The sequence below is a fragment of the Canis lupus genome, chromosome 17 (assembly GCF_011100685.1).
Source record: "Canis lupus familiaris isolate Mischka breed German Shepherd chromosome 17, alternate assembly UU_Cfam_GSD_1.0, whole genome shotgun sequence".
Taxonomy (NCBI): Eukaryota; Metazoa; Chordata; class Mammalia; order Carnivora; family Canidae; genus Canis; species Canis lupus.
The window spans coordinates 16,466,912-16,488,927 of NC_049238.1; the positions used below are offsets into that span (position 1 = coordinate 16,466,912).

A 22,016-nucleotide genomic window follows, 5' to 3' on the forward strand; every position below is an offset into this window, starting at 1 on the left:
TTGAAAGTTGATGTTCCTTGGGGTCCAATTCTGAAATGGAGAGAAGTTTTCAGGAAACTTAATTATGGAGTGCTGGTGCTGCTTGAAGGAAGCAGGACTGGACAGCATTGCGAAGAAAGCAGGCTTTATCAGAGGGAGAACTTACGTTGTGATAAAGTTTCCTTCCACATTTCCGCCAACCTAATAAAGAGTTCTGACCCTGAGATGGCTGTTTAGATATTTCCAGAGATAGGGTAGAGGGCTGGGCCTTTCACCTTACATTAACCAGTCAATGGACCTAGTTTGTGTTGGTGAAAGGATGCATCTTTGAATAAGGCAACTCTCTAAAGATCCTGAAGAAGGCTGTTGATAAGCAACATTCCCCTAGCTAGGAACTTAGGTCTTCACTCCTGGAAAGGAACACTTGGCAGCACACGGCAGCATCTACTATACTCATCATGACCAGCCCTTCACTTGGCAAGGAACGTGCAGTGTCCTGGAAGGCAATATTGTCTGCTGGGTTTTAAGGGGGTGTTCAATAAAAATAGGCTATTTTTCTCCTGAGTTTGAAGCCACATGAGTTATATACACTTGGAGTTAACATGTTAGATTTGTTACTGATAAAGGTAAATTGGAGAAGGTAGACTTATTTCATTCAGTCATCACCCTGTATGATCTCCCTGTAGATTTCCCTGTACAGCGTCAGGGGCAAACACTGTCTGGAATGCATACCCCTGTACAAGCAGAGGACACCTGTGTCCTGGGGGCAGTCCATGCGGAAAGAAAAAACATCCCCAGAAGCAATTTTGCCTTATACACCCAGTGCCTCATTTCAGAGGTCATGGAAGAAAGCAGACAGTGTTTCCATGCCCTTCTCTCCCGGGGAGCAGAAAATGAGAATATTTCTCATTCTGCAAAAATGAGGAGTGGGATTTAAGCATTCCTTCTTAATTCTGCTGCTTCCTCTGGCTACTTGTGGTCTCCCGGAGGCTTTGTGTCCTCAAAATAGCTCAACAGAAGATGTTATCTTCACTAGTATCTTCTAACAAGGTCCTTCTGTCCCTGAGGCTAGCTTCAGGCTTGTCGAAGTGAATGTGTAGTTATGGGTCTGAACTTTGTAGACACGCAATACATTTTTTAATTTCCCATATAGCATAGTTTAAATACACAAATTTGACAAGATTAATTATGAAAAATATGATAGTCTTCCCACCTCCGTTCAATAACTGTTCCAGAAACTGGCAACTTTCAAATATTTTTGCTTTCCTTTGTTATCTCCATTCATGTTAATACCACACTTACATTGACACTTCTTGATTTTACCAGGTAAAGCATTATCTGCTGACTTCCTGCTATGGAAGAGAAAGTGATAGGGTGTGGTTTTGTTTGTTTGTTTGCTGTTCACTTTCCTCATGTTCACTTCCCACCCCACCCTATTACCATAATGATGACTTAATTTTGGCTAAATTAGAATTATGACTGTGTTAGTGTTATTCACAATTAAGCCATGAACCACATATCATGACCACTTTTTCTTTCTTGTAAAACTTGGTTTCCCAGAAATTAAGAATACTCTTGAAGAATTTTTTTTTTTTTTTTTTTGGTCCCTCTGACCTACTCCAATCGGGAGAGGTTTATCTCTAGGACTGCAAAAAAGCTTTTATTACCACTTCTCCTCCCATTATCAGGTTGGGGATTTCCTTTATCTGCCTTGATTCCTGGATTCCATGTCTTTTCATTTCCTGGCTTACTTCTTTTGGTAAAACACCTCTTCTAGCACTTTCCTGAGAAAGGATATATGGAAGGCAAATCTATGACATTACATGTCTCAAACTGCTTTTATTTATACTCTTATTTCAGTGAGAGTTTAGCTGAATAAAGAATTCAAAATTGGAAATAATTTTTCCTCAAAGTTTTAAAGGCTTTATTCCTTTATCTTATAAATTCAAGTACTACTTTTGAGAAGTGTGAAGCTTTTCTTATTCTCCATTCTTTGAAGTAGCTTGCTTTTTTTAATTTAATCTCTTCAATTTTCAGATTTTCTTTTTTATTTTGGTGCTCTAAAATTTCATGATGTTGTGCCTTGTAGTATATTTTATCCATTTTTGCAGGGAACTTGATGACACTGTTCATTCTGGGAGCTCAGATAATCATGTCTAAGAAACTCTTTTGAATTATTTTATTCTCTATATTTATTGTTTATATATGAAACATCTTATAGTAACCTAAACCTAATTATAATCTTAATTTTTCTTATTTTCATTTTTATTCTCTAGTCCCCATCTTTTCTTCCATTTTCTGGAAGATATCCACAACTGTTCACAACTGTGTGGTTTAATCCATTTATTCAGCTTTTAATTTTTGCCTTCTTGAATTCATTTTTAGCTATTCCTTTTCCTCTGGTTATCTTTTCTGTATGACAGTCTGTTACTATTTAGGGTAACAGACCATTTAGGGGATACAATATTTTCTTTTATTTCACTAAGGATATTATTAGAGTAGTGGGTTTTTTTTTTAAGTTTTGTACTCTTAGATTATTTTTTGTTTCTTTTCTCCAGTGTATTTTAAAAATTTTTATTTAAATTAAATTAATTAACATATAATGTATTATTACTTTCAGAGGTGGAGGTCAATGATTCAGTAGTCTTATATGCTCATCACATATGCCCTGTGCTCATCACATCACATGCCCTCCTTAATGTTCATCTCCCAGTACCCCATCCCCCCAACCCCTCCCCTCCAGTGACCCTCAGTTTGTTTCCTATGATCAAGAGCCTCTTACAGTTTGTCTCCCTCTCTAATTTCATCTTGTTTTACTTTTCCTGTCTTCCCTATGATTCTCTGTTTTGTTTCTTAAATTCCACATATGAGTGAGATCATATGATATATGATAATTGTCTTTCTCTGGTTTGTTTCACTTAGCATAATATTCTCTAGTTCCATCTATATCCTTGCATATGGCAAGATTTCATTGTTTTTGATAGCCAAGTAGTGGTCCGTTGTATGTATACCACATCTTTTTTATCTATTCATCTGTTGATGGACATTTGGGCTCTTCCCATAGTTTGGCTATTGTGGACAGTGCTGCTATAAACATTGGGGTGCAGGTGCCCCTTTAGATCACTACATTTGTATCTTTGGGGTAAATACCCAGTAGTGCAATTGCTGGGTTGTAGGGTAGCTCTATTTTTAACTTCTTGAGAAACCTCCACACTGTTTTCCCAAATGGCTGCACCAGCTTGCAAAGCTACCAACAGTGGAAGAGGGTTCCCCTTTCTCCACATCCTCGCCAACATTTGTTGTTTCCTGTCTTGTTAATTTTCACCATTCTGACTGGTGTGAGGTAGTATCTCGTTGTGGTTTTGATTTGTATTTCCCTGACAGCAAGTGATGTGGAACATTTTTTCATGTGTTTGTTGGCCATGTGTAGGGCTTCTTTGGAGAAATGTCTGTTCATGCTTCTGCCCATTTCTTAACTGCCCATTTCTTCTTATTTTTTAAGTGTTGAGTTTGATAGGTTCTTTATAGATTTTGCTGCCCATTTCTTCTTATTTTTTAAGTGTTGAGTTTGATAGGTTCTTTATAGATTTTGAATACTAGCCCTTTATCTGATGTGGCATTTGCAAATACCATCTCCCATTCTGTCAGTTGTCTTTTGGCTTTGTTGACTGTTTCCTTTGTGGTGCAGAAGCTTTTAATCTTGATGAAGTCCCAATAGTTAAAATTTGTCCTCCAGTGTACTTTTACTGTTTGTTTTGTTCTTTATCTTTTGCACGCAATCTCCCCTGGATTTCTTGTTTTGTTTGTTTGTTTGTTTGTTTGTTTTTAACTACATGTTCATTTAAAAGAATGACACAAAAAGCTTGATTAGATACTAATCAGGTATGCATGTAGGTTTTATTATAGGTGGAACTGGTTAGGCTTTTCACTAGAGCTTTAAGTTTTTTTCTCCTGGACTGAAAATTTTCTGCCTGGATTGTATAATTCTTCCTGTGACAGTCTTAGAACCTTGTGGGAGGAGAGTAGCAGATCATATCTTTGCTCTCAACTCTGTCTGGTCTTTTACCATCTCCAGGGATGACGCCTCCACCTCCAATCTGCTAGCATGGTATGGGAGGAAAGTTGCCCAGCTGATCCAAGAGGAGAAGGAAATCTCTGATCTATCTGGATAAAAAATCTTTTACTTGATCTTTTTTTCTTTCTGTCCCTTCTAGATAGCTGGTATTGGCAATTCTTAGGCTTACAGGAGACTTATTTGTGGGAGGTAAATTGGATTACTCCTCCCTTTTCTCTACTACCAGTTAAGTGTTCAATATACTCATATCCAATAAGTTAGTTTCACTTAATCTTTTGCTTTCTTGTTGCAGCATTTGGTTATTATCATCCTTTATCCCATTCCTTTTGTATTTTGGGTGCAAATAGTTCTCTTGCTGTTGTTTCAAGTGGGTCTCTAGAGAGGTAGCAGAGACAAATGTACTTGCTTAATATGTCATCTTTTACAAAAATGTCTTCTTTAATACATCCGTGCTGTATTCTCCCCAGATACATGCATTTATTCCCTTTTCTTTATGTCCCATACATTCACATCTTTATGTTTAATAAATATGTGTTCACTAATCTGGACATTATGTGAATCTTTTTAAAATTAATATACAAAACAGAGATTTGATTTCCAACTGCTATCTCCCTACAAACTATCCAGAACAGGTCTTACACATTTCATCTTAATGACTACTTTAGACCCAAAATAATTTTTATTGATAACAGTAATATGGTAATTCATTATGGTATGCTGTTACCCAAGTGCTAATTAAAAGGAAAGATAGTTGAAGGATAAAGGAGGGCTTGAAAGCACATCACACAAAAGTTCCTTCCTAATATATTTCCTGTCTATCACACTTATTACTGCAGGGTGGGTTGACAGGTTAATTATGTACTAGGCAGGAGAGCTGGTACAGAGGATGTTACAATCTCAAAAGCAAACACTTATAATCATTTTATCTAAATATAAGACAAACTCACCTTGATGAAGGACTGCATTTAGTGATTATATGTAAGGCGACCTCCCTACCTATAGATTACAGATGGCACCTAGTTAAATGTTATACCATAGAGTTAGTACATAAATGCTGACCCTGCAGCAGCTATGACTCATATCTAGGGATTCTGTCAAAATTTGCAAATTTGCTTTATTTTTTTTACTGCTGAGGATTCTACTTTCCCTATTTCCTTTCTAAGCCATGGTTTTTGATAACATCTTCCATATGATATTCATAAACATATCACTGAAAAATACTTATTCATAGTGCATGTTTATTTTATAAGGTGAGAGTTTATTATTTCACTTAGGGAGGACCTTTGCTTCATGAAAGAATCCTCTATTAACACCCTGCCAGTGGCCCCCATCTTTCCTCTGTCCTGTCCTTAAATACATCTGGGGCAAGAAGCTCTTCTCTACCTTGGACAGCTCATTGTACCATTTGAGATTCCCTTTAGAAAGTTATGGTTGCTGTGGTTTTATTTTATTTTAGATTGAGAAAGTACTTCCTTGTCTTTTCTTTCCAGTGACATTAATTCTTACTTCCCGGACTTATGCATTAACTCTCAACTTTTTTTCACAGCAAAGTTTTTTAATATTTGAATATAGTTGACATATCTCTTGAAAATCTGTTTTCTCTTTTTTATCCCTATTCAGTTTCTTTCTTTGTTCCCACTTGTCATTTTTTGCCAGAATATTTTTTAAGTTAGTTGCCATTCTATGTAAAGTTTACCATGATCCTCTAAATGAATAGCTCATAGCTTAATATAATATGTCAGATATATAAATATACAGCTTAGAATGAACCTACTAAATTCGTTATTATGAGCATTATACTTTTTCTGGTGTAGTTCAAGATCCCAATGTCTGTGCTAGCAGCGACTTTCCATTGTATTGGCTTAAGGAAGCACAGACTCTTTCCTGTTCCTCCAACTTACCTACTACTCCCAAATAAACATGACTTTTCTATTACCCATCATATTTTTAGACTTCAGAAGATACAAACAGCACATTGCTTTATGAATTCTCAATTTATTTTTTCTTCCAAAAATTCTACTTTTTTCCAAAATGGGTACATTTTTTTCTAATGTGCAGACTGCACTTAGAATTTAACTCACTCCTCTTCCTTGTTTAGCACTCAAAATATTGAGAATGGTTAGTAATACTTAATTCATTTCAGTTTAACAATCAAATAAATATTTATGGAATAAATACAGCCCAGGTGTAGTGTTAAGCTCTCCTGAGTCACATATTAGTAACCAAGGAGGATCTAGTCTTTGGAATAGGACAGAAGCTCTAATAAATTGATCACTTCTAGAAGATATATTGTAGATATAATACAGTGACAGTAAGGTGGAATGGTTCCCCCAGTCTTCCAGACTATCTTTAATATGCTATGTCTTTGAATTATACTATAGGGCCATGAGTTGATATGATGATTTGACAAATTTGAATGCCACCTTGGTAAGCCTACTAGCTTGTTGATGGTGTTTTATTGTTATCATCAGATACTCAACTCTGAGAAAAATGGTAATCAACTGTGAACAAAGCCAAGTAAAAATCATTTAGGTTTACTAATCTCTAAAGAACAATATTATTCCTTCTCTGATCATCCTTGACCTAAGTACAGTGTTTTGCTCCTCACAGAACATTTTCACATCTTTACTTCTATTTGATCCTTACAGTAACATGATAAGGTAGGACGAACAGAGATTTCTTGTCTCCATTTTGCAGGCAAGAATACTGAGGAGATGTGACTTGCTTGGCTGTAGGACCAGTAAGAGCCATGGTTTTCTGAATACCCATTTTTAAAATTCTCTCAAAAGCCAATCTGAGGGCTTTGTCAGAGCTTGTTTTGTCTTGTCTCTCTGTATGCCATTGTCTTGTCTCTCTGTATGTATGTTGGAAGAGGGAACATTTGGGTGATGCCCAGAACTCAAATGGGTCATGCATAGCTTGTGAACTTTACTGAGCGAGTACTCAGCACAGATCCAAAAAGCAGATTTTGTGAGAGGAAATGCTGGGCCAACCTAATTTAGACCTTCCTTCATGAAAGCTAAGGCATTCAAACCATGTGATGGATTCTTTTTAATATGGTATTATTGTCAGGGAATAGCTTCAATATGCACCGTAAGCATTAAATGCTAAAAATAATAACAGCAATTATAGATTGTTCTGACACCAGAAGAGTAGAATTATACTTCTTAACTGCATTGCCTTTAGCCAATAAAAATGCAAAATCACTTTTCTGGAAACTGTTTCCTCTGTGCTAGATTACCAAGAGATGGCAGCATTCCATCCATCATTCAGCAACTACATATTCCTTGTTGAGAACTAAGATTTCATCTTTTCCTAATAAAGTGTTGAGAACAATGAATAAAATTTAAAATATGAATCTGTTTTATAATCACCCCTTGTCACACAGTCATGCAGCTTCCCATTGTCTACCTCTATGTTTAGGTGCTGATGATATGTAACGAAAGATTCCAATGACCTATTTTAAAATCATACATGGTATATCGTTGATGGTAATGTACAAAGCCCACTGACTAATGATTCGAGAAAGTGAACGGTGATATATGATTCCGCCGTGGATGCACTTGAAGTCTTCCATTTGAGGGATTCCTTTCTCTGCAGAATTTGGTAATCCAAAGTCAAATGTACTGTGTTAGTAAAGCTAGGGATCACTCTGTGTTATCCTGTTTGGAGTTTGATATTATATTTGGAGTTTGGCACATGTCAGGAGATGGAGAATTTTAGGAAATGTACCATTACAATCCTTCAGTGCATGCTAGTTGCCATAGAAAGCGCCAGACGTATGATTATTTCTGGGGATAAGTGGAAGAAATTCCTTATTAGGGAGGATTGAGAAATGGACATAAAGTTAAGTATTTCTAAAAAAAAAAAAAAAAGTTAAGTATTTCTGAAGTTCATATTTCCAGTACTCAGCTTGTCACAAAATCTTAAGGTTTTTTTTCATAATTGAATTATTACTTCATGACGGAAACCAATGGAAAAGTAATTTTGATACATTTCTCAACAAAAGTGGATACTTTTAAGTATATGGATACATTGCTAGTCTCCTTTTTTTCTTTTTGTGAGTTAATTATATACTTTTTTTTTTTTTTTTTACAAGGGTTTTCCTCAGTTGTCAAATATCACAGATTTGTCATGGAGTTACCTTGTCAGCTAGTGACCTCTGACAATGAACTACCTTAGACTTAGTTTTGGAAACTACAGAATCTCTTCTACATATCTCCTTGCTTTCTGTTTTCATGGAGATCATTATAGCCTTACCTGATCAAAGAACCATAGAGTTGTTAGGCACCGGTGTTACTTGTCTTCCTCTCACTCCTAAGAGATGACTCATTCTCCCCAGAGTTGAAGAAAAATACCAAATATCATACAAATTTGTGGTAGAGGCAGCTACACCAATCTCTAGCCTCCTGACTTCCAAACCAATATATTTTCTACTGTATTATGATACATAAAGAATAAGTTAAAAAAATGATACCTTTCAGTTTTAAGGTGAGCCAGTGCCACTATCCCCTTCAGGTGTCCAAGTCAACTGGATTGAAGGTATTTGAGCCATCAGTAAAAGAAACATTTTAGGCAAAGGAAGCAGATGCAGCAGAAGGAAGTGATGGATCTCTACTTAGCAAGGGAAGGTGCAGTGATTTCCAGGTGCTCACTTGGAATGCATAGGTCCCCTCTCACATACCAGAGGTCTGAGGACCCTCAATTTTTCTCTATATCTGGGGCAGGAATCTTGATCTTTTGCAGGAAACCTTGTTCTCTTGTTTCTATACACTCCAAAGAGAGAGGGTCAACCAAGCAGGACCCCAGGGAGCTTGTCATATGGGAGGAACATATCCTTCCCTCTTGGAGGAGCCCAGGATAGGTTACACACAGATCAGGTCTGAGCATAGAGTTGTTGAAAAGTGTCACAGATACTGCTACAATCACGGAAGCCTGAAAGATACCTCTTATGTGGCTGACAGACAAATGAACTGACTGTCCTTCAGCTTCTGTCAACAGTGCTCCTGGTGGGGACTCCCAGTGACATGGGGTGTTATTGGTAGCTCACATAGCTTATCTCCTTGGTTTCCATGCATATTCCTATAATAAGCAGGACAACATTAGAAAGGCGCTGCTTCATAAAAAGCATTTTTTACTTCTACAAAGAAGTTATATGGGGATATTATCAAAGGGCCTGCATAGGTAGACCTAGTTGTCATTCTCCAAGGCCTGCATTAGGGGAAAAAAAATGTTAACAAGTCTTGATAATAATGGTAACCTTTTGTTATGTGTCAGATATTATTCAGAGTGCTCTTCATTTATTTATATTTATTCCCAATAATAACCCTATGGAATTGTTACTATCATCACCTCCATTTTGCAGGTGGCACTGCAGCTTAGAAAGATTAAATAACTTCTTGAGGCCACCTGGATAGTAAATGCTAAAACTGGGATATGAATTCAGGGAGACTGACTCTAGACTCTTTGCTCTTAACTATACCATATTGTCCCTATGCCTATTTCTGCAACACAAAGATAATCACGGTGTGAGCCTGGACAACTGCAGTTTCTTTCTGGCTTAAAAGTTTTACAGGCTCCCTGCTATGGCCATAGCTGGTGCTCAGCCCTGGGGACAGCAGCCTCCTTGCTGAAGTTGCCCTTCTTCAGATGGCTGCGACAAATCCACTAGAAGTGAAGCTACTCCAGAGCAGGTTTGGGCACTGATGTGGAAAGGTGATCCACCTTGTCTTGCCCTCTAATGAAAGCAATCTTATGGACACTGATTTTTCCAGCAAGCCGCAGAGCCATTCTGTGGGCAGACTTTACCTGTTTGAGTCCATCAAGTTTATCTCGCTTTCATTTATTGCTGGAAATAGAAATGTGACTCTGATTTACACTTCTCATGGAAAGTAAACTTTCCAGCCATTGGTTTCCAAAGAGCTTCCTTTGGGAAATACTCTAATGGAAACATTCGCCCAAGGACTTTTCTTCACCTCCGCACCTACTTCAGTCTGGACTAAAGAGAGACCCCATAAACTTCTCACTCTTGTTTTAACCTCTGGAACTGCTCGCTACTTTCTCTACCTCAGTAGTTTTGATCTGACCTCCGCTTTAGGGTCTCTACTTTCCCATCTTTCATCCATAATGTAGAGTTGAATTTACCTGTTCATGAATCCCTTAGTTGAAGAAGTTTGCCAAGGTAAATGCTGCCATCTCTGTCTTTTATCTTTAACCCTCTTTGGAGATCCTCAGAAAGAACAATGCCTCTGTCCCCTAATATTAACAGCATGGCTTATCTCCAAATATGAAAAATAGTTTGTGAGAGGAATTTTACTACAGTGCAAAGCTTCCAGAGACCTAGGAAATATTTTATGGCAAAAATATAACAAAAATGTTAGAAACCCCTTAATTACTGAGTGTCAACGATGCAGTAGAAAATGATGCCATTTGTAGGAGTAAGGAGTAGAGGCCTCAACCTTGGACAAGAGCCAGAATGACTAAAAGCATTAGGGCAAATGGCTAGGTCATAAACACACTACCCACCTTCCTTATTCTGTGTATTTGGATTCAGGGCAGTCTTAATTCATACTTCTATGCATTGACATAAGAGAGAAAATTAACCATTTAAGTCAATCAAATCTATATCTAAGATGCATTTGCTTCCTCAGTCACTATAGGGGTCCAGTTATAAGGCCCCATATATCTTGGTAGCAATATCTACTGGCTAGAAGAATTCATTTGTTCTATTAGATTCCACTATCTTGCTGGTGACAGTGGTTATCCTGCCTGGGAAGGTGATGAAAGGGTCTCCATTAGACTGTGCTTCATTTTAATAAAGGAGTAATATCATTTATTGAGACTCAATAAAAGTCAATAACTATACAAGAGTTTTAATCATATTATCTCATAGAAAGGGAAGAAGGAAGGAAGGAGGAGGAAGGTAGGAGGAAAGAAAGAGAAAGAAAGAAAGAAGAAAGAAAGAAAGAAAGAAAGAAAGAAGAAAGAAAGAAAGAAAGAAAGAAAGAAAGAAAGAAAGAAAGAAAGAAAATAATCTTATGAGGTAAGTAGTGTTAATTGTCTCCATCTTACTAGCCTAAAGTCATGTTGCTAATAAGAAGAAGAACAAAGATTTGAATCTGTCAAATATGACTAAAAAAGCTGCACCAAAAAACAGTTATGCCTCTGTCTGTGTCTCCTTGGGGCTTTAATTTTGTCCTGTAGTATAGCCCCCACATCATCAGGCTTCCTTTACATCCTAGAAACCTGAAACATAGTAGGTGCACAGGAAATACTGAATGGGGTCGACAGATTGGATTTCATGGCCCTTCTCAAGGAACTCTTCCCTGATTTGATGTATACTTCCAGATGAAATAGTTTTTAGAATGCATTCTACTCCTTTGACTCTGCTTAGCTAGACTTCATACCATATTTGTGTTTTCTGTATAACGGTATTAGATGAGACTATAAGTTCCTGAGGAATAGAGATTCTGTCTTTTGCTTCATGTATCAATTGAGTCTTTTGAACAGGGATGACCTTACAGTGTGTGAGTGTAGGTGAATATATACATATACATCATTATAATCAGAGATGACATTGACTTAATGGCTAAAGCATGGCTTGGAATGTGTCACAGAAAACCATGCTGGGGCCAAGTTTCTCAGAATGAGTGATCTGCCATATGCTTTCATTTCACTCTGTACTATGCCTTTTGCAGCACCTGGTATATTTTATAATAATTGTGTCTATTCACTTTTCTGTCTTTCTTGCTGGACTATGATCTCTAGAAAAGCAAATACCATTTATCCACAGAACTCAGCACATGATTGCTCATTAAATATTTGAGGAATGATTGAAAGTGCTTATCTGTGGTTATCCACATCTTCAGATGCTAAATACTAAGTATGAGTTATTTGGATCAGATGAACTACAGCACAATCCTGAGACCTAGGGTTGGCAAGCACACAAAAACTTTAGAAGTTGTTGGAACATATGGCATTCTCAACAACAACAACAACAACAAGAAAACAAAATGAATTTAATTTTGTGTGGAGGAATTTTTAATGCGCATCCTTCCGATTAGTTCTTATAAGTAGCAATTAGAGAATAGGAGCCAGAAATCCTACGTATGACACTGACATTTAAGCCCTCCAAATGCAGTGGACTGAGCCTTCCTGAAGTATAGATCTTGACTTATTCAATACATAGATGTGATTAAGACAGTCTGTGGAGTTTGTGGGCCACAGGTGAAGGTCACCACCACAGAGGTGCAAGATACAAATTGAATTTGACAGATATTTATGGCAGAGCCATGTGCTTAATTCCTGGAATTCCACGATTAAGAGAAAAGCTGGAGAATCTCCTTTTTTCAAGCTAATAATAGGTAAAGGGTTTAATAGGCCTCCCCTCATCTATACAGAACTCTAGTCAGGCCGTGAATGCTTTTTCTCCTGTAACACAGAGCCCTGCAGGAACTAGCTGCTTGCTTAGAAATGGCAGCACCAGAAAAAAAGCTGCTCTAGGCTGAATAATTATTTAATGTCTGATCCCTAAGTCTAATACCAAGTGAGTGAAGCAAACCCTTTAGTAGAACAAATACCCACATTAGGCCAATAGGAGCAAGGAGACAAATAGGAAGAGGCAGCCAATTCTGCTGCCAAGGCAGGCATCAGGCACCAGGGAGGATTGCCAGAGGGCATCTGCCCTGGCTAACAACAAAGCCCATTGCTGTCTGCAATCTGGGGGTACTGCTCGCTACTAACCAGCACCAGCCCCATCAAGGAAGACAGCACTGAAGGGGATATGAGGGTAGCCTGCTTCCAGCATGGCTGTGGGGTTTGGTAAATTGATTTCCATTCTTACTAACTAAAAGCAAGTAGCTAATGGGAGAATAATTTCTGGGTGCCATATGGGCACATGGATATTTTCTAATTTATTTGTTTAAATGTTATCTGTTCCTCTGTATATTAAGGCAGTCTATTATAATTATTTATACTGCCCCCAGCTGAAACAAACAGAGCTATTTGTAGAAAGATTAAATGAGGAGAGTTGATGACTCCGGTTCATGTTTGTGGAATCAAAAGAGATATGACACCCACATTATTTCAGTTATGTTCCAGGAAGCATAGCATGTCAGGAGAGTATGGTCTGCAGTATTGATCAAAGAATGGCAGTAAAGCTTAGATCTCATTCACAACCCTAGAGCCATGGGCTGACAGAGCTGGAAGGACCTTAGGGATCATTTATTCAAAAGCTTTCATTTTAGAAACTCAAGGTCTGGAGAAGGGAGGTGACTCTCCCAAGATCACACAACTATTACAGAGATTTTGAAATGTTCCAGGTCTTCTGAAGCTGTTTTGTGAACTCTCCACTTAACCTCATTGCTCTGCCTTTTCCTTTCAACATGGCTTTGGCTCATTTCTAGATATAATGTCATGATTACACTGGTTTCAAAAATAGAAAATGTGCTACAATACATATATTTTTGTGATGAAAACTTTTAAGATTTACTCTCTTAGCAATTTGCAGTATTATTAACTATAGTCACATGCTACACATTATATCACCATGACTTATTTTTTTTATAACTGGAAATGTGTACCATTTATATATATATATATATATATATATATATATATAGTAATAATAAATTTATTTTTTATTGGTGTTCAATTTGCCAACATACAGAATAACACCCAGTGCTCATCCCGTCAAGTGCCCCCCTCAGTGCCCACCACCCAGTCACCCCCCCCCCCCCGCCCTCCTCCCCTTCCACCACCCCTAGTTCATTTCCCAGAGTTAGGAGTCTTCCATGTTCTGTCTCCCTTTCTGATATTTCCGACCCATTTCTTCTCCCTTCCACTCTATTCCTTTTCACTATTATTTATATTCCCCAAATGAATGAGACCATATAATGTTTGTCCTTTTCCGATTGACTTATTTCACTCAGCATAATACCCTCCAGTTCCATCCACATCGAAGCAAATGGTGGGTATTTGTCTTTTCTCATGGCTGAGTAATATTCCATTGTATACATATACCACATCTTCTTTATCCATTCATCTTTCGATGGACACCAAGGCTCCTTCCAAAGTTTGGCTATTGTGGACATTGCTGCTATAAACATCGGGGTGCAGGTGTCCTGGTGTTTCATTGCATCTGTATCTTTGGGGTAAATCCCTAGCTTGCACCATACACAAAGATAAACTCAAAATGGATGAAAGATCTAAATGTGAGACAAGATTCCATCAAAATCCTAGAGGAGAACACAGGCAACACCCTTTTTTACTCAGCCACAGTAACTTCTTGCAAGATACATCCACGAAGGCAAAAGAAACAAAAGCAAAAATGAACTATTGAGACTTCATCAAGATAAGAAGCTTTTGCACAGCAAAGGATATAATCAACAAAACAAAAAGACAACCTACAGAATGGGAGAAGATAGTTGCAAATGACGTATCAGATAAAGGGCTAGTATCCAAGATCTATAAAGAACTTATTAAACTCAGCAGCAAAGAAACAAGCAATCCAATCATGAAATGGGCAAAAGACATGAACAGAAATCTCACAGAGGAAGACATAGACTTGGCCAATAAGCACATGAGAAAATGCTCCCCATCACTTGCCATCAGGGAAATACAAATCAAAGCCACAATGAGATACCACCTTTTATATATTTTTGAAGAAAAATAACAGAATCAATAATCGACTACCATGAGAATGTGGTTGATATAGCACTTATGTGGTACAGACAATTAAAAATGTTCCATCAGTACTTATAGCTGAGTTTCTCAAGACACTCAGTCCTCAACCTTGGGCTGCTGAGCATGGAAGAGTAGAAGACATGCTAGAATGAAATTCTTGTCCGATGGACACCTGTCATCTCCTGTCAGGTCAAACTCTCACAGAAAGATAGAAATCTCTCTCTCTCTCTCTTTCTCTCTCTTTAAATCTCTCTCTTTCTCTTGCTCACTCACTTGCATACATTCACAGTTGTGTGAAATTCAATCAATCAAGTGTTATTTGGCAATTGCTAAATAATTAATTCCCTAAATACTATAGAATTTAAGCAAATTGATAGATTTTTTTTTCCCCTTGGAAAAGCATTCTTGAAGTTAGTGGGACTTAAATTGGATGTTGAAAGCTGAGAATTTGGATAATAAACAGAGATATGGGGCAGAACATGATGAATTGGTGTGGCTGGGATTAGGTAAAACAGTTGACATTGGACCCGCTGGCTATAGGGACATGTATAGTAACAGAAGTAAAATATGCTTTCAGGGAGGTCCAGGAGATTAAAGTTATTGAGAAGACACACTAAGACAACACACTATAAAGTTGACACTATATACTATATGTAGGAACAATGATATATTTTTTGTCAAGAATTAAACTAGATTATATGTAAAAGAGCTATCTTCTCTTTGATTGGTAACATAGAGGGAGCTATCTCTTCCCCAACTCCCACATCCATCTGGCCCCAACCTTTTTCTCTGTATCTCCAAGACAAATTTAAAGTAAGAAAAAGAATCCTGTAATTGAAGTTGTCTATTTTTTGCTAGTTATATCTGTCTTTTCAGTAATGCCTATGATTTAATCAAATGTTCAAATAGCTGCTAATAGTAATAGTTTAGGTTAAAACTTTTTAGTCTCATTCAACAGATATTCAACAAATATTTATTAAGTCTTACTGTGTACCTGAAATTGGGTTGGGACTTGGGGTTTGAAACAAGAACAAAATAGGGTCTTAGTCATTAAGCAGTTTGAATCTAATAGGACAAATAAATGTTGGAAAATATTTCAGATATGATATCAGAAATCTGTGCAATGGAACATGGCACATAGCATTTAATAAATGTCTGTGGAATTAAAACCCCTCCGCTTGTGCTCTAGACCCCTTCATTCTTGCCTTTTTTAAGGACTTTGCTTCTGTATTTCCCTCCTGCCAGTACACCGAAGTTCCCCTTTCCATAAGATCAGTTTGTTAGCATGTAAACACATTTGGATCATTCCTACCTAAAAAGTGACATAAACAAACACCTCTTTTGACCTCATATCCTCCATCAGCTATTGTCACCCCCCCCCCCCAAATTTTATAACCATTTCTGCTTCTTCACTGCACATCCTTTCTCAAATTTATTCTACGGGGACTTCATATAGTCCTCACTCCTTCATTAATACTGCTACTGTAAGGAGCATACTCTATCCCATTTTCACCAGTCCAAGTGACTTCTCTCTTCTTACCTTACTTGAGCTCCAGCAGCATTCAACAAAATGGACTCTAATTTCTTGGAGGTGTTTTCTCCTGGGATGATGACACCAGATTCCCCTGGTTTTCCCCTAAGCTGATGTTTGTTGGCTCTTCCCCTTTTGCTCTACTTCCATTTTACCTCCCAATTTCTCTCTTTGCACTCTCCTTGGGTAATCTAACCCAAATGCTGGTTTTAAATACTACCTATATGCCAGTAAGTCTCCAACTTTATCTATGGTTCTTATCTGTCCCCTAAAATCCAAGCATAAATATCCTACTCTCTATTTGACATTTCCAGATGGATATCACATATATATCTCAAACTTAACAGAGTAAGTATACGTTTCTTAATTTCCCACTCCACCACTTCTCTGACATACATTTTCTACCTCTTAATTTGTGGCATCATCATATACTTAGTTTCTCAAGTCAAAACTGAAAAATTATCCATAGTTCCTTTCATTCCCTCAGTTCCTACATCAAATCCATGAGTAAGAAATATAGACTCTACTACTTCTATATCAATAGGTCTCAAATTTTTAATTTTCCTCATTTTCCTTGCTACACTCTAGTCAAAGTCACTGTTGCTTCTCATCTGAGTCAACTGATTTGCCTATTTTCCCTTTTTACCTACTTTCAGTTTTCTGCAATATAGCCTGAACTGTCTTTTAAAATGCAAATCAGATCACAACTTTGTCCTACTTAAGACCCTCTAATGGCTTCTCATCACACTTAAAATAAAATCAAAAACTCCTTTACCCTGGCTTATAAAGCCTTCAATGTTAGGTCCCTGGTTACATTTCCGGTTTCCTCTCATATCCACCCTGTGGTATACTGGTAAATGTTTAAGAACAAGCTCTCTAAAATAGAGGGTAGGGGGTGGAGGAGGAGGCTGGGAACTGTAAGGAAACTTGATTTACAGTGTTTTCCAATTTCTCTCCTAAATTCTTCCACCATGGCCAGTTACAAGCTGCCAAAATGAGGTCAGCTGGTTCAGAAATTTCCTGGAAATGTGGAAACTGTCTCTCAGTAGCCAGTACAAGCTAGCCCCACCATGTTGTATAAATCATCATCCCAGTACTTGAGCCATTCCAGCCATTTATTTCCTCCTTTAGGTATCATTTCTCTGTCTTCCTGAAATCTTCTTCTACTTGATCATGATATAGAATAAGAATAATTCTGGTAATTATAATCTAATTCAGGTCTTACCTGAGCCCAAGGAACTCCTCACCGAGGTTTTCCTTGAATATCCCATGTGTTACCATTTAGTCATTCTCTAGTACATACTCATACTGATATTCTCTCCATGAGACTTGAATATATATGATGTTTACCTGATGTATATATTTATTTATATTCCATTTCCCTCACTAGAATATAATCTCTACAATTGCAAGATTTTTGTCTTATATTTACTGGTGCATCCCCATCATCAAGAATAGAGCCTAACACACACTAGATGCTCAATTTGAAAAACAAATCTATGAATAAAATAACATTTCCAGCACAACTGATCTCTGCTTGTTTATAGTTTTTGTAATAACTAGATAGTCAGTTTTTTTCAAGCACAACTTGTTCTTTTGTTCTGCCATGTTGCAATCATTCGCTTCCTAACTTACAATGCTGTACCTGTCCTTTTGCTCTTCATCTATCAAGATATTTTTACCCAGCAGGTCTCAACTCATGGACTTCTATTAAGAAGTGTTTTAGGGTCATGAGAGACTATAGAGTTCCTCACCTCTGATGCCCACCAATGGATTTTAACCACATACATCCCTGGTAATTGTTCATATATTGCCAAGGAACATCCTATGTTGTTCTCTTGTCCTGTGATTTATCACTTCTATTTTTATTTAGTGTTTCTTTTTTAAAAAGATTTTTATTTATTTATTCATGAGAGAGACATAGAGAGAGAGAGGCAGGTACATAGGCAGAGGGAGAAGCAGGCTCCATGCAGGGAGCCCAATGTGGGACTTGATCTCGGGACTCCAGGATCACGACCTGAGCCGAAGGCAGACGCTTAACGGCTGAGCCACCCAGGCATCCCTCATTTAGTGTTTCTAATGCCCATATGGTCTCTCCCCTCTTCCCTTTTTGATCCTGAGCTCCTATAGGTCCAAAACAGACTTGTACCTACTTCAGTGTTCACTAAGAGTCTCAGTGCCATTCCATGAACACAGTACATATTTAGTAAATATCTATTTCTTAGATTTGTTTTATGGGTTTTGCCTATCCATGAGCTGGATCTTCTTTTGCTTTTCTCTGCAGGTAGACTTTCCATCCTTCTTTCCTTTCCTTTGTGCTCTAGGAGACTGACATGAATGTACTTTATTAAACAGCCCTCATTCCTTCTGGCTTTGACTAAAATGAGCCAATAAGGATCACAGGTCAGATATCTGGAGAAAGAAGGGAGAGTAAGGGAAGAGGTTACATTCCCTGGTCCCTCCTCATTCTGCAGAATCATTATAGACTCTTTACCTTTTGTTGAAGTGCTTCCCTCCACTCACATTGCTTTTATCTATACATCACTCTCTTTCTAAATTTCAGCAGCTATTTCTTCACTTCAGTCCATCAATCCTAAGGGTAGTCACTAGATCTATGGTATTTCACCATTCCTTATAATTTCTATATCCATTGCTCATATCCTTATAAATACTTCCTTACTTAAACCCTCCTCAAATTACCCAGTTTGAAGGTGACTCCTGTTTCCTGCTAAATCCCATAGGAATCTTTCCCTTCTCCATAAAACCTGACCTATTCTTTAGTATATTGCTTAGGTCCTACCTCTGCTGTTAAGGTTTCTCTAATTACTTATGATAGAAATGTGGCTTAACAAATTTTAGCTCAATTATGTTTGCCCATGTCACATTTTTTTATATGTATTTAAGTTCCTTTTCCTGTGACAGAAGAATTCCTGTCTCTGACAGAAATTAAATTTCCTGAAAACAGAACTGTAGCTATACACCTAAATGTCCCTCAGACTCTCCCCTATATCATCCATCCTCACCAACCTAGGATAAGCTACTATCATCCCCCGACTCCCCCGACCTGGCTCATGCCCATTCTGGAGACTTGTAATTAATTTACCTGTGTCCTCTTTGGATCTTCTTAAGTCTGCTCTCCACACCATGGTTAGGATTATGTCCAAACAATGCAATTCTGATCATGCTTCATCCCCTATGTCCCAAACACATATACACATAGATACTATATCCATATACACTTATAGCCCTTCCATTGTCTGAGAAAAAAAAAAAAAGACAAAACTCCTTTATTTGACTCCTGGAAAATCATATAGTATGATTACCACCTGCTTCTGTGGTCTCCTCTATTACTCTGGTTCCCCCATTCCTTCCATATCAGGAGAACTGAACTTTCAGTGTCTCTGATGCCCCATACCTCCTCCTGGATGGAGACTTTTCTGTGCAGTTTCCATTCTTTCTTTTTCTCTCTTCCTCATTGAATTCCTATTTATTGCTCAGATCTCAGCTTAAGGGTTGTTTTTCTCCAGGAAGTTTTCTTGATTTTTCAAAGTTGGTCATATCCTTTTATTTCCAAGTTGCTCTCTTCATAGCACTCATTGTAGTTACAACTTTATATGTATTTAGGTGATTACTGATGTATGTATATTTCCCACAAGCTCACACACGACACAATCATATCCAGATTTTCTTGCTCCGTACCTCCAGTTTTTAGTAGTACTGGATACTCAGTATATATTTTCCAGACAAATATAGGATCCTAATGCAGTTGTGGGGGGTCACCTCTTATCTAAATGACTTCTCACAATTACATTTGTTATTCTTTTGGCAAATACTTCTCTCTTAACCAGATAAACCATCTGACAAAATCATTATGACCAAAATATGTGAGGTTTTAGGTTCATTATAATGCAGTGGTAAATGCAGAGAAGTAAAAGAAAAAATCGAGATAAATACTTTAATATGTCAGAATATATTATTCAAGAATATATTTCTGTGTTATTCAGGAGTCCTTTAGGTAGAAACAATATTAAGTGAACTTAAGTGAGCTTGAATAAGAAGTGGATTTACTGGAAGGATATCTGGTAAGATTACATGTCAAAGAAAAGGCTAATATTCCAATTTAGGAAGGCCAGGAGAATAATTGGAACTTAGGTCTCAAATTCCTTTAGCACTTTTGCTCTCTGTCCCCCATCTCACTGTCCCATTTCCAGGGTTGCTAGCATCATTATGTCTTTCTCTAATACATGCTTTCTCTAATATATGCTTCTTGCATATGGAGGAAATTCTGACTCTGGAAATTTTCATACATTTACTATTTCTAATCTGAGAAGAATTCTTATTCTTTTTTTATAAATTTATTTTTTATTGGTGTTCAATTTGCCAACATATAGAATAACACCCAGTGCTCATCCCATCAAGTGCCCCCCTCAGTGCCTGTCACCCAGTCACCCCACCCCACCTCCCCTTCCACCACCCCTAGTTTGTTTCCCAGAGTTAGGAGTCCCTCATGTTCTGTCTCCCTCTCTGATATTTCCCACTCATTTTTTCTCCTTTCCCCTTTATTCCCTTTCACTATTTTTTATATTCCCCAAATGAATGAGACCATATAATGTTTGTCCTTTTCCGATTGACTTATTTCACTCAGCACAATACCCTCCTGTTCCATCCACGTCGAAGCAAATGGTGGGTATTTGTCTTTTCTCATGGCTGAGTAATATTCCATTGTATACATAAACCACATCTTCTTTATCCATTCATCTTTCGATGGACACCGAGGCTCCTTCCACAGTTTGGCTATTGTGGACATTGCTGCTGGAAACATTGGGGTGCAGGTGCCCCGGCGTTTCATTGCATCTGTATCTTTGGGGTAAATCCCCAGCAGTGCAATTGCTGGGTCATAGGACAGATCTATTTAAGAATTCTTATTCTAAGGAAAATTTCTCATTGGTCATGTTGGCTTGAGTCTGATCCTGAACAAGGGAATTAGCATCTATAGGAATATGGATGGACTTGAGGGACAAACAGTTACAAAAAGGTAAGAAGTTTGGGTGAAGGTTGGTGGGAGGTATCTACTGCAGTGTGTATATGTGTGTGTGTGTGTATGCATGTGCACGTGTACGTGCACGCATGTATGCACATGTGTGTGCATTTATGTGACATGCTGCTTCGTATCCTTTTATCTCATGTAATGAAAAATCATGACCATCTTTAAAATGATGGTTCTGTGGTTGAAGCAGATCTGTCATCCTGGAGGGCCAGACAAAACAGAGCTTGGCCTGGGCTGAATGGCAGGGGAGAGCAGTTTTGCTCCTCATTTTCATTCTTTCAGGGAAGGTACCACTGATGAACAAAATATGGAAGTGAGGAAACCACAGGGCAAAGTAGGAGGCCTAGAAGCAGTCAGTTTGAGCAAAGGGATCTTGGATTTAGGCCACAAGGAGGAAAAGTCATTCAAAGAAAAGGCAAGCAGCCCAAATGAGCTCATTTCTGAGAGAGGAAATGGGAGTTAATGAATAAAGATAGAACTAAGAATCCAAGAAGATAATTGGCCTTACTAGATATAGGGTCTCTTGCCAGAACAGTACATCCTAAAAATGCTAATTCAGAGCCCCAGAAGATTGGAGCAGCCTTAGATAAGAACAGGCTCATCAGACCTATTTGCAGAAAAGTCCAGAAGGGCTTGGAGAACAGGGATATATATCAGTGTGAGAAGGAAGATGTATGTCACTCATTTTGCTCTGGCAGGGC

General features: G+C 37.8%; 2 long non-coding RNA genes across 8 annotated transcripts in view; one reads left to right on the forward strand and one right to left on the reverse strand.

Annotated features, from left to right (window-relative positions):
* The window catches only part of LOC106559913, a 372,001-nt gene that overhangs the window by 172,580 nt on the left and 177,405 nt on the right, over nt 1–22,016 (forward strand). The window contains exon 10 of one of the 7 annotated variants that reach the window (XR_005372179.1): nt 7,478–7,640. The exons of 4 other annotated variants lie outside the window; for them this stretch is intronic. This is a non-coding gene — a long non-coding RNA (uncharacterized LOC106559913). Of the gene's footprint in view, nt 1–7,477; nt 7,641–22,016 lie in introns of those variants that run through there. 2 more of the 7 variants (XR_005372175.1, XR_005372177.1) reach the window with 2 other exon arrangements.
* LOC119869765 lies at nt 4,197–10,386 on the reverse strand. The gene is made up of 3 exons (XR_005372182.1): nt 10,199–10,386; nt 8,532–9,136; nt 4,197–4,429 (listed from the first exon to the last, which is right to left on the reverse strand). It is a non-coding gene; the product is annotated as an uncharacterized LOC119869765 (long non-coding RNA).